Below are 13,916 nucleotides of genomic sequence, written 5' to 3'. Positions count from 1 at the left end.
TAGTGCTCTGTTTTTGCTTAAGGTATAATTAAATAGGTTACCTTCTTGTTTATTTACTTGGGGAGAGGAGGGGTGAGGGACTACTTGACAATTAATTTCAAGAATCAATAGACTTTATTGGAAACAGATGTCAGGGTTGTCATGGAGATGCTGCTCTGCATTATAAAGGGATGTTCTGGGTTGATGAACCCCCAAACATGATATTAGGAATTTGGTATCAGTTATCATTTAAAAAAAAATCTAATCAAACATTTTTTAAAGCTTTTCTTTGAACTGACTTCAACTTAAAAAAGGTCAATGTCATAAAAGTTTATTTTAACTTTGTATTTGTTTGAATGTAAAGAAAGGAACTCTCTCCTTAAATCAATTGATGGCATATGATCTGCAATGCAACCTCAAGCTTTCAAGCTTTGTTTTAAATAAAACTCTAATTTATGTTCACATTTTATAGGCTATGCATTCAATGACTCCCAACAAAACTAGAATACAGTACACTACATATCAAATTATTATTATTATTTTATGATTTGTACCAGTGTTATTAAATTAAGTATTTAGATTTCTCAGACAAAATAAAGAATTTAAAAAAATGATATTGTTGTTCAACGATCTGTCAGGTACCAAGTTCCCCTGTTGAAGTCTATGCTCTGTGGATTAGACGAAAATGGCTGTGCAATGCATTATGGGCCAAAAAGAATGCTCAAGTTAAGATGATGGTCATATTTCATACCCATACTCTGTTTAAGTTTATTTTACCTTAAAGTTAAGTTTGTTGCTCAAAACCTCTTAATTTCTCTTCTTAGGAAAAGAAAACCTTTCATAGCCATAGTATTTATAGTTGTCAATGCACAACATAACAGGTAAGTGGTATTAGTGAGTTACAGTGTTAGCAAGACTGTCCTCTTATTTCACATATAGACATACAAACACCTCTTCAATGTACAAAAAGAAAAGAAACCTAAACCAGGCCAATTTTGCTGTAGGAAAACAGCAATAACATTGATTGTGATAAGTGAACTGAATCCTGTTCACTGCACTCTATTATTACATGGGTTGTCAGGCAGTCTTCGCTGGTTAAGTTTTATCTCTGGAGGGTCTTTATGACCAAATGTGGGTAAAAAATGATGTTCTAGGAGCACCAGCCACCCAATGAATTTGGCCAAAATACCAATACTAAGTCTGTTTACTATGAAGTGGGCACTGTTTTGTGCTGCACTGCTGTTACAGAGTCTGACCTGTAGGTGGGGTGAAATTAAAAGCTGTATAACCAACAAGGATGACGAGCGTGACTCTTATGCATACAAGTTAAGACACTCGCTTGCGTTGTGTTTGGTCGCTGGTCAGCACCAAGCCTGTGGCTGTGACCTGCAGCCAATAGCTAAGGTTTGAAGGGGAAAGAGTACCACAGGCAGTTCTGTGTGATGAACTGTGTTTATGGAGATTAAAAACTTTATAACCCCATGTGCAGTGTGCCCAGTCGTCGGCTCACACCCAGCCTCATCCCTCATAGCCAATTAGGGATATGAGTTTACATCAAAGGGCTTAATAAAGATGTCAAGGTGATGTCTGTTTATTTTCAAAAAGAGGTGTCTAAAACCCCTAACCTCCATGCCAAATACATATACTGTAGGCTATTTTATTGGCAGAACTTAAGACGACGGACAATCTATAAAAGGTGACTAAGCTGGCTTATTTTTACCCTGAGATGCATCAATCCAAAGGTGCTGTAGATGAGAGGCACAGGGGTGCTGTTACTTCCGCTGGTCACAGTAAATCTGGTCTGTTGATAAAAAGAAGCTTTTAGCCCCCAAGGCAAGATCTTGGACCACATTTGTTGCCATTAATGTAATTACTTTGTAAAGTCCTGTTGTCTGATTCCTTGAATGTTCAGTTTTGCAAAGTAGATTATAAAAAACAGAAGAAGTCATTTTAAACCATAGCATCTGTCCATGAGTCATAAAATATATCAAATTCATTGATTAAAACAGTATGGTAAAAAAAAAAATAATAATAAAAAAAGATATCTGGTTTAAAGAAAATACCTTGAACCAAAAGGTAAACATGCATGTAAGGAATGTAAATAAAGAACATTAAATCTTAAGACGATATTTTCTGTACACCAAAAGTTCATTCAGCTGTTTTGTATGTCTCAAACAAGCTGGCCATCTGTTTTTGGTTCTTGTATTAAAAAAGGACCTATCATCTAGACAGCAGCAGCATTATAGGAAAATAATTATTTTGGCTTCTCGTTGATTGCTTGCAAAGAGTTATGAGAGTTTTAGGTTTAATAAGCACATCAGGTTACCTTACTAATTGGGAGCAGTCTTCCTCATGGTTTCATTCTAAGGGATTTGGGTTGGGGGTTATTCCTCGTGCCTGGAACACCATCGCGGACAGTGAGTCAATGACCTGGTGCATTGAACTACCAGTTTTAGTGTCTATTGCAAACAATTTCCATTTTTAGAAGATAGCTTATTATCTTGTCTATTTTTAGAAATCCCATGTTTATATCCTTCCGTTTCAAACAAATGGCTGTGTTTATGTGTGGCGGCAGATCAACGAAGTATAAACCAGTGCATGTTCTGTAATGGACTGGACTGCTCTTTCTAGCATCAACTGACAGTGCTCCTAATACATAGCAAGAGGGAGAGAATGGGCAGATCAGCTACAGCTTTTATCAATGTTTCTAGTTCCTATTGTATTAAAATGGAAGGGTTGGTTATAGTTCTTTATATGACTAACCCATGTCTTATTCTTTATTCTTCTACTGTAGCTGTTTTTGTAAATGCAAAATGTTTTTGGTCCTATTATATACAAAAAAGCCATACCGCTGTATAAAATGGTCAGTGTCATGACTTAAAATTGTGTTCCTAATTGTTCAACCAATAATAGTTTTTCTTAGACCTCTTCATGCATTGCGAATAAGAAGGTTTTTGTAATTTGGCTTAATTTTCCTTTCTTAGACGCAGTTGTATGTTGCATCCAGATTGCGAGATATCTGCTGGAACTGCAAGGCTCTGCTTACCAGACAGGTATGAAGTGGGGCTTTTGTTTTGCCAGAGCTCATCTCCTGTTGTAATAGACACCTACTCACTGTGCTCTTCTACCTTCAGTCTAGCACCTGAGGTATGTATAATATTCGGTAGAGTGATTGCTGCTGGAAAGCACCATGCAGTGTCATGTTTTTTTTTCAACATATGACTGCAATCCCAAAATCTGAGTGATGAGAACTATTGCCCTGCTCTTTGGAGGTGAAGCCACATAGACAAATAGCTCATTGTTCAGCAATTAGTGAATCTCAATTCAGATATGCCTCGAATAATCCTGGGAACCTTGCAAACCCTCAGAATCACAGATATCTCAGAAGATATGAATGGATGCTGTTGATCATGCTAACTGCCGAACCAAACATGCCATGTTGGAAGGACTCCCATTTCTGTATAAAGCTTTAGTGGGATAAGCATCTAGTCACCGAATTGCTTTTCAGACTGTGAAATAATGAAAATACCTTTGTCAGGCTATAAAAGGAACATGTATAGCGCAAAATATCTAACTTAACAACCTCAGAATTGTAACAGGGTGAAGGTATTGAAACATGTCTAGTCTCCTGACTATAGGTGGCGCTGCTGTTAACTGCAGGCTGCCCTTAAAAGGCCATCGTCTTTGTGAGGTCAAGTAAGGTAGATACAAGGGGTATCTCTCTCTGGTTGGCCATGTTGTTAAAGGACCCTTACTGGTAGTCTATGGCAGTATTTGTGCAAAGTTTTTAAAAGCCGCCCCCCTTTTTTAGTATACATTTTGCCCCCCCCCCCCCCCCCCCCCCATATTAAAACGTTAGACCATAACTTTATATTATAACAGTTTTCCCAGATTTCATGTAAATTGCGTATTTTTTTCTTAACCACACAGTCGAGATTTAGCTAAAAATACAAACGCGTATCACAAACTCAACATTTAAAATCAGTCTAGAAAACTTTTTTTTTTTTTTTACACTTCGAGTGAACATTTTTACATGTTAAACCTGGATTTCTAACAAATACATCAGTGAATTTAAATATTTTATTTACACTTGGCAAGCTAACATTTCTAACAAATAAATCAGTGAAAAAATACATGTAACTTAACTCTTTTTTTGTTTGTTTTGTTTAAACTTGGCGATTCAACAGTTACCTGACAGTTACGAAAAACATTATTGTTCAAAAATTAAATCTTAGGTTTTCACAAAATACAGTATGCACATGGGAGCGAAGCGAACGACACGAATACAGCACGAGTACAAAAATGTAGCTAGTCTTTTGCTCCTTTTGTGGAGACGAAATAAAATAAATAAAAGACAGAAGAGCATGGGAACACCACACACTAAAGAAAGGAAACAGTTTAGGGAATACCACCGGCTTGTAAAAGAGCTAATGTGATTAATATTATTGGTCAACATTATTAAAACAAAGAAGCATCATTTGACAGAAATACGAAACCAGTGTGTGAGGCGCTCCCCGTCACTTTGACTAAAATTAAGGTAAAATAAAGAGAGATAGACATACCATCAATTTCCAGTTGTTTTGCTATTTCTTGACATGTGCATCCTTTTTATTGCCTTTATAACCACAGACACTGGCATTATAAAGCACATTATATTTTTCGACTTTAATAATTAAATTCTCATTGATGTAGATTTTTTTATTTGTGTGGTAATCTCTGCGTGAGCGAGACACTGACAGTCTGACAGATGCTACCTTTTACCTTATTTCTGATTGGTCCATTGCGACGCAAAATACAAATAAAACAAATATATTTCTATATTTGCTCGCTTCATTCACGCCACTCGCTTCGCTTGTGTTGTGCATTACTTCATTTAAATCAATAGTTTTAATTATTTTTGATTCGCAAGCTCGCGTTCGGTGTTCATAGCTCTTAACATGCAACTTTGCAAGCCAATGCCCATTGACGTGTTTGATTTGGCAGTGTATGTTGCAGAGCTGCGCTTACACTCCGACTTTTAAGACTGTGTTTGTTAACATTTATGTATTTAGCTAAATCTGGGCTTTTTTGGTTAAATCTCGGAAAAAAATACGCGATTTACATTAATCCAGGAATTATTTTTTTTTACACTTATATCGCCACTGGTCACTGCAGTTTCACTGATACACTCGCCACTTCAAATTAATTTCTCCGGTTCTACATGTCCTAGAGTAATCGTCAACGGCTCATTTGAAAGGTAAGAACTTGGCCTAATTAGCTGTCATTTATGTATTTATTTAAAATGTTCTATCTTTTTTTTTTTTTAACAGAACTGCCTCTTTAGTCAGTCGGGCCCCCCTTAGTGACACTCCACGCCCCCAAGTTTGTGCACCACTGGGCTATGGGTCCAGGCTGATTGGAGAGGTGGAGCCTCTGAGTATATAGGGACATACCTTGCCTGGAGCCTCCGGTTGGGGTTTGAAGGAAGACAGGCAGTGAGATCAGGGCTACAGAAGGGAGTATTGTGTTTTTAACGTTTGTACTCAATATTGTTTCCCTTTGTACTTCACCACAGAGGCTCATTCCTGGGGATACCAGTGAGCTGAGAACGGAGGAACTAAGGACTGGAAACAAGGGGGACTTGGAAACCTGCCCTGAAAGGACTTTCGGGGAACTCCCTAATAGGGCTTCTCCCTGGGACATTAACCCTTCGGACTGCCTATGGCCTGTTTTAATTTATTTTTGTTATTTTGTTCTGTTTTCCTATAAATAGTGTACATAAATGTGTCTTCATTTCCTGCAAAACCAATGCATCTCTGTCTTATTATGTAGGTGGTTTGTTCTTCAGTCATAACACACAAATGAGGTTATAATTTGTGTAGCTAACCCTGTCTCTTATGGTATCAGAGAGAGGGTGGGCAAGACAACAGCAGAGCTGAGAAATTAGAAGATTTTCTTATACCTTAAGAGAGAGGGTTAAGTATACATATTAACTTATTATATGCTTTAGCTACAAAAAGAAACACAATACATAGTTAATGTCATCCATTTTGTTTCTTATGGTAAAATAATATGCACTGGAATGTTCTGAAATTTTGATTGGTTGTGAGCAGATTAAAACAGTAAAGTTTATTGTTTCTGTAAAAGGGAATTATTTCAAAATAAGTATACTGCAAAGGCATTCATCCAAGCTAACATGCGTATTCAGCCTTCCTGGCATGGACTGAGCGCCAAGGGTGAACAGTTATTCTTTAATTAAAAATGATAAAGAACATCTTAAGAGTCATAAAAGTTAGTGGGAAGACATCCATTCCAAACTTAGCAAAAAGAGGATTTATCCTACTGAGTAGACATGGAATAGGTAATAAACTGGCATTGCTAAGGTATGCCAGTTTAGTACCTAAACACACATGCATACACAAGCCAATGAATAAATACAAACACACACACACATACCAAACCAATGAATAAACACAAACACACACACACACACACACAAATCAATGAATAAACACACACATACACAAACCAATGAATAAACACACACACAATACAAAAACCAATGAATAAACACAAACACACACACACATACACAAACCAATGAAGAGTGCATGGTGCGTGCTGTTCTTTTCATGTATATAATGCATGTTTTTGCCAGCGATGCATTCTACACACTTGTTTCATACAGTACATTTGTTAAATGAATCATTTATAGCCTATGAATTTCAATAATATAAATATAATCTGTTTATTATGATATTTTTTTTTGCAATCATGAATATTTAGCATGTATAATAAAGGTCTCTGAACAAGCCTGAGCAAGTGTATAATTGCCAACTTGGGGTGTGCACCAATAATTTCTTTCCAGTCGATGTGTCATAGCATTGGTTATTATTGTTAAAGAAGTTGCTTCACATTTCATTACATACCCTTCCTGCTGGCACAGCCTGTCAATGCCGGAATCATGGAGTTTCTCCCAGCGAATGTCAAAAGAAGCTCACTGCTTGGGCCAACAGGGTGTATAAAACTCATTATAGTGTGAAGTAAGCACACTGAATTTTCCTTTTCAATGGGGAGAAATGACTCACAACATCACCATAGTGAATTGAACTATATTGATGTGTTGATAAGTGTTGATCACTGTTCATACTCTCCCTTTATACTCTCCCTTTAGGGATGTATTCTGCTGTGTTTATCTCTGTCATCTATTGCTGGAGTCTGTCCACAACCCCTTTCAGTTCTGTTGATGGGTTTATTTAGGTGGCTTCAAGGAGTGTAATGGCCTGTAAAACACACACACATGCACACACACCAAACCATTTCAGTCTTGAACAATGAATAGTGCAAATTGTGTGTATTTCTTTTCGCACACATGTATATGTATATATATATAGAGAGAGAGAGAGCTTATTGCATGTGTGGCATTACACAGTATACACAGTATACACAAAAATTGGCCCCTTTTGTAATACAAAAAACACAGCACTGTGTATTGGCTAGATTTCTGGTTATCTGCAGGACTCCCACTAATGACTTCCTGTGGCAGCACTCAAGCTGTGCTTATTTATTCAGTTAGCTGTTGTTGGGAGGCACGTTTATAACACCTACATTGTCTAAGGTGGAGCCGTGATGTAAGGCTTATTGTTGTTGTTGGGGGTGACAAAAAGGATGTGCAAAAGTTTTTATAATGATTAATATTGAGTTGCCTGTATAATTACATGCATTTAGAGGAATTATGTTTTAGATGTTTTTCTTTGTTTGTTTATTTGGTGGCTTAGAACATAATAGGACTGTTTGGCTCACCACTGTGGTCTAAATTACTCACAGGAAGATACTTACTGGAAATTGCAATAATATATTATTTCTACTTTAACTACTTCACTACTAAACCATGGTCATTCCTACACTAATTTTGACAGCAATTCATATTTTTAGTCATTAAGGTTATTTAAACTATGATCAGATATGCACATCTTATATTTTTATGATTTCGTACTTTCACACCACATGTATTGATAGGTTAGGTCAATATGACAGTTTTAAGCACATATCCCTTTTCTATTTTAGTCTGTTGAAAATCACAAAAACCACAATATATCACCCCAAAGTATTTTTATCTGCACACCTTGTCTATATATCTGCCCAAACAATCTTAAATACCGTTATTGATCAAACAGTGTTAGAAGCATATTGCAACTGTTTGATACAATGTTACAAAATTCATCACAGTTGTAATTAAACATAGTTACTAAAATTGTAACTAAACATAGATACAATGTACATTTTTCTGTAGGTTCCTTCTGGCTTTAATGAAGTTGGGAGGTTATGTTGATGAATCTTGTAACATTGTGTCAAACAGTTGAATTGAGTTCAAATTCTGGTACCTATTTATTGGAGTCAAAGCATACACCCATGTTGTTAACCCATTTTTCTGCACAGCTCAAAAAGGGGGTTAACATTAACTGATCTGGCTGAAATTTCAGTTTTCAGGTCAGATTGGCAGGTGCAATTTTCCCCCAAAATGGGGTGTAGTTCTGTTTGGTAGTTTTTGTTTTATTGACACGTCGAAAAAATAGTATTTACCAGACATGTAGATCCTATTTGTGTGACGTGCCTTTTGTTATTTTCATTTTAAGATTTTTACTCGTTTTCTTAAAAAAAATGTTTTTAAAAAGATGTGCAAAGACTTAAAATCAGATCTGCAACAGTTTTTTTTCATATAAAGGATCAGTGTAGTTCATCACTCTTTCAATGCCAAGACTACATTTCCAATAATTCTCATGGCTTGGAGAGCAGTTTTCAATCTGAAAAGTCCATTAACGTCACCATCTTGACTGGGACAAGGCATACATCATGAAACGTTCAAGTCCCGATTGGGGCTAACTGTGGTTGCAAAGGTTTTAAAATCTAGTGCCTGGCTTGTCTATGAGAAGGCCTCTCTAGGATATCTTTTAGAAATAAATAGACATTGCACCAACTTTTTATTTACGATGCTCCGCAAACACACACACACACACAAATATAAATTCTAAGTAGTAAAACTTGTAGAAATTATATTTTCTATAATTTTGTGTGTGTGTGTGTGTGCTGTGCGTTAGAAAGGTAACTAGACAAACAAGTAGCTAATGCGCGGCGTAATTCAGAATGTGCACGACAACACGTGAATTCATTTCTCTTGTTAAATGTTTTTATCTTCATGGCAACACATGAAGCTCTCCTCACGATATTCAGAGTCATTCTTTTCCTACATAGTAAGGAGACACAGACATTTAAATATCCCCTCCCCTAAATGACTATGAATTGAGTAATCTGCATTGGTACGGACAATTTATTTTCCTAAATCAGAACTGCATAGCAACGCATTTCCTGAAAAGTATGGCAAACAGGTTGTGAGGAAAACTGTCATGACTTGTGCATGTAAACACCGCCACTGTTAGATATACAGTGAACAAGAGGTGGGGCGGGGCTGGAGATGCAGTACTGAGTGTCCTGTTGATAGGCAGTGCCTTTTAAACCTGTTTTACTGTGAAACAAAATACTTTTAAACAGCAAGTCCAAAATAAACTGCACGTGTGAAAATAACTTGGACCTGACGCGCCTGAGACGCGCTGAATAAATGGACTACAAAGGGTTAAGAGTTTTAAATTTTGCGCATATGCAAGAAAACATATATATATATATATATATATAACTCCTGTGGCTTTTATCGATTATAAAATAATTAATCTTGTTTACCACAGTGCGGTATCAAAAAACAGTGCCCAAAAAAGAAATCTTAAAAAATGAAAGCGGGTACTTCCAAGACCTTGGCAAAAGTTTTAGTCCCATTCTATTTCAAATGTCATCTTTAAGAAATGACATCTGAGAGAACACTATCTACGTTTAATTCGCAATCAGACTTCCACTCTTTCCTATATATTTTGTATCGGTATATATCTTCTGTTACCAGGCACGCGCAAAACATACACTACCCATAATGCAATGTACGTCATATCCACAGATACCGATGCGTGTTATTGTTACAATGTTTAGCAACAGTGATGTAAATGCAGCCAGCTAATTTAACAAGTCAGCAAAAGAACTACAAGCTGGTAGGGAATTCTGGGACACTTCCTGTTTCCTTGGCAAGAAGGATACCTTTCTTCTCCATGTGGGTAGTTTACATTAGCATACTGGAGTTAGTTTGTAAAATGGCTCCAACTGCGCAACAGTGTGCTGATGTCTGTCTGCTGTACTTGGTTTCGTTTGCAGGTGAGCTACACTCTTAAACATAACTTGAAATTACATTCGGAATGTTTACCTCTGCTGTATCTTGTGTTAACTCTTTCTTAAAATTGAGTCTATTACTATTATACATCCAGCTAGCATGAGTCTGTTCAACTAGCTGCTAATGTTATTTCAGAGCCTAAGCAAGTAAAGTAAGAGTGAAATTACTGTAATAAATCAGGTGTTTTGCTGGTAAACTTACCATAAATTGTGAGTTTACATTAGCATACTGGAGTTAGTTCGTAAAATGGATCCAGCTGTGCAACAGTGTGTTGATGTCCGTCTGCAGTACTTGGTGTCGTTTGCAGGAGATGAGATGAAAATAAACTCTGTTGTACCTGAGTCTGAGTCAGAGTGATTGTGGTCTGGGTCAAACAAATAACAATACACAACACAACGCAGAGTACACTAAAACAACAGGTTGTTTTATTCACAGTAATACTTAACATTTCATACGAACCAAAACTGATACTTATGAGGAGACGCATCCTGGCATTCCATTATGTAACCACGTGGTCCTGCATGCAATGTCATTTTAATAAGGGTTACATAAACACTAAGGGTTGTGTGTCATATATCGTTAAGACTTTAAAACCATGCAAAATATATCCAAATGTAATACCCGCACAAATTAGGCACCCTCCCAAAGCCATTTTTTCACGCACAATAAAAAAATACAAGCCCAATTGAGCATGAACCCGCCCAATCTGGCAACCCTGGTGTCTACTAGCAAGTCAGTAGAAGAAAAATAAAACCTGTTTTGTTTGGGATTTATTTCTGGGGGTCAAGTGCACATCTTTTGACTGAGCCAGTTCCCAAGGTCATGCAGAGCTGCCTGGATAAGGTTTCAGCATTATAAATTGCTGTTGTTTTGGTGAAGCCTGGATTATTTTCATTAGCTGATCACCTGGGGCCTGACCCAAGTCAAGCTTAATACTTTAAACTGGCAGCACAGCCAGAGCAATCATTTATTTATCCCACATTCCTAAAGGTGCACAGCCAAGGAAGTTTAGGCTTAGTGCAATATAGTAGAGGTGCTAAAGGGGAAGCTGACTGGCTGGAACAAACGACTGTAGTGTAATCTTTTTAACTGGTATTATTTTGACGTGACAATTCAAAGTAACAATCTCATTGAGTTTTTTTTTTTTTTAAATCACACAGATACAGAATTGAGTATCATCTGTCTAAATGGAATGGACTTCAAAATGCAGTATTATCTGTTTTGAAAATATAACCCCTTATGTTTCACTATTAGCCTGACAAGATCTGACAAGCAATATAAGCACACCGTCAATCGCTAACATTGAATCAGGATCGGCTTGGTCTCATGAGGTCTCATCATTTCTGTCAACCCTTGACACAAGAGGTTAGCAGTTCCTCTGACTAACTAACCTATGACACACCAGGTTACAAAACTCCCAAGAGAATTGCTGCGTTCACTTTTACAGCAATACTGTTTGACTACCTGCTTTAGGCAGAGACTCAACAATCACATTTTCAAAGGAAACATGAAGTAGATTAAACCACCTTCTAACAATTAATGCAATTGATAAATAAATACCCAGCCACTGGGTTGAGACATTTGTGGCCAGTGTTACCCAACTCAGATCCTCTTGCCTACTAAATTGCAATGAAAAGTTTAGTTAGTGCTTCATGTGTTTTTGTTTTTGTTTTATTTCTGTTTAATTAATATAAATTGCATGAAAGTGCTAAACTTTCATTTCTGTGTCTTCTTAAAAGGGTTTATGAACCTCAATACAAGACTTACCCATGCAGTGTAAATGAGTCAACACATGCAAATGAAATTGTTAAAACACTGTTTCTGACCTAAAGAAAATGAAACAATGAAAGGGAGGTTTCAGAGCGCTCTCATTAGAAGGAGGATATGTGGAGTTGGAGCGGTAGGAGTAGAGGATTCCTCCCAAATGGTTGTGAAGTTACAATACAACAGCATGAAAAATGTTCTCAGTTGGTCAAGTCTTTTACACAGTATTCTGAAACAGATATATCCCTGACTTTCCTGTTCATATGACACAGGTTACAGTATTTTATATGTTTTTTTCTGTACTGCAACTAAGATTCCTTATGAATGTACAATAGCATTTCCCTCATACGACTTGAACGTTTTTATTTATTTGTTTGTTATTTTAAAAGGACATATGATAATTATATAAAACACTTTAAATGTAAAGACTTGGAATGCATTTCTAAAATTGGTACCAAAACTGAAAGCTTTCCAGTTTGAACAAATCTCCTATTTTAAATGTTGCCATGGGCTACCGGCACTAACGTTTAATATGAGCTAATGCACAATCAGAGACAGATTACACATCTCCTGCTGGTACCAAACTGTTATTGTATTTGTGGAAATGGAAACTCTCCAGGTACCTTAGTGGTTCAAAATGATCACCTTTCATCATCTTCAAAACCATAAAGCCTCATCCAAATGGACACTAATGCTATGCCTTTGTATGCAAGTAATTTGCTGTCTGTTACCACAGGTTGTAAACTGTACACTGGACATAGATTTGGAAGCAGGCTTGGGGCTAAATTCCTTAGCGAAGGGTAGGGCCCACTGTCGACATTGAAACCAAAAACTAAGATATCATCCACCAGCTCAGTCAGCACAGCGAATCAGCAATTGTTTAAACCATCATTATGTTTCTACCTTACCTTAGCTAAGTAATCAATTTGCTTAGCATGCTAAAGGCCTGTAAAAACACAAGTTCCTGAAACACAGGCAAAATGTAAATAGTTTTGAAACAAACTACAAAAACTGTTCATGCTGTCAAAAAAAAGGGGCGCGAGGGATACAGGTATATCAAAAAAGGGAGTGTATTGTACAAAACATTCCTGCAACAGAAAGAGGGCATAAGAAAATACAGCAGATATAGCATATCTCTATGTGCCCTATAAGCTAAGAACTGTGGGCCATTTCACAAAAGTACTGCATCATCTTGATTCAATTCTATGTTGTTCTTTATATAATTGTGATAAATCTGGTATTCACAACTACTTTGGGGATCTTTATCAATGGATGATAAGCTTTTTAAATTTCCTTTTACAAGTCAGTACAGATAACTGATGTATCATCACAAATCTGGCATACCCTGATATAACTCCACATCATTTGCAGAAGTTTACAGAATTACTCGTTATCATGCTTTCCCCATCTGAATGTTCTTTTGCTTGTATTGCCAATCCTGCTCCTAGAAGAAAAGTTTGCCACCTGAATCAAACATGTCAGTGACATTAATCCCCTGTCATTGGTGTAAATACAAAATTAGAGCTAACAGCAACTTGACCTACATTTACTGGAAGCACATGTAAAAATGTATGTTTCACGGGCAGACAGATGTGCCAATATACAGTATTTTTGCACTTTTCCCATGCTTTTCCCATGGTTAAACTATGCATTTAAATATGTGGCAGACTAGGGGGAGGAGGAGAGAAAAATATAGTCCAAGAGGGGCTAAAGGACTACATCCCCCAGAATGCCATGGGAGGGAGCCAGGATGAAACTCACATGGCTCTATCATGAGTGATTAAAGGTATAAAGCAGTTCACAAATGTTTGTTCTGGGTAGTCTGTGAGAAGGCAAGAGGCTGCTGTGGTAATGAAACCTGTGTGGTTCATAAAGGTAATGTGTAATCCTTTATGTGTGTTTGAAAAATTGTTTTTGTTTATTGGTA

This window comes from Acipenser ruthenus, chromosome 6 (genome assembly GCF_902713425.1).
Source record: "Acipenser ruthenus chromosome 6, fAciRut3.2 maternal haplotype, whole genome shotgun sequence".
Classification (NCBI taxonomy): domain Eukaryota; kingdom Metazoa; phylum Chordata; class Actinopteri; order Acipenseriformes; family Acipenseridae; genus Acipenser; species Acipenser ruthenus.
Note: the sequence above shows the minus strand (reverse complement) of the source record.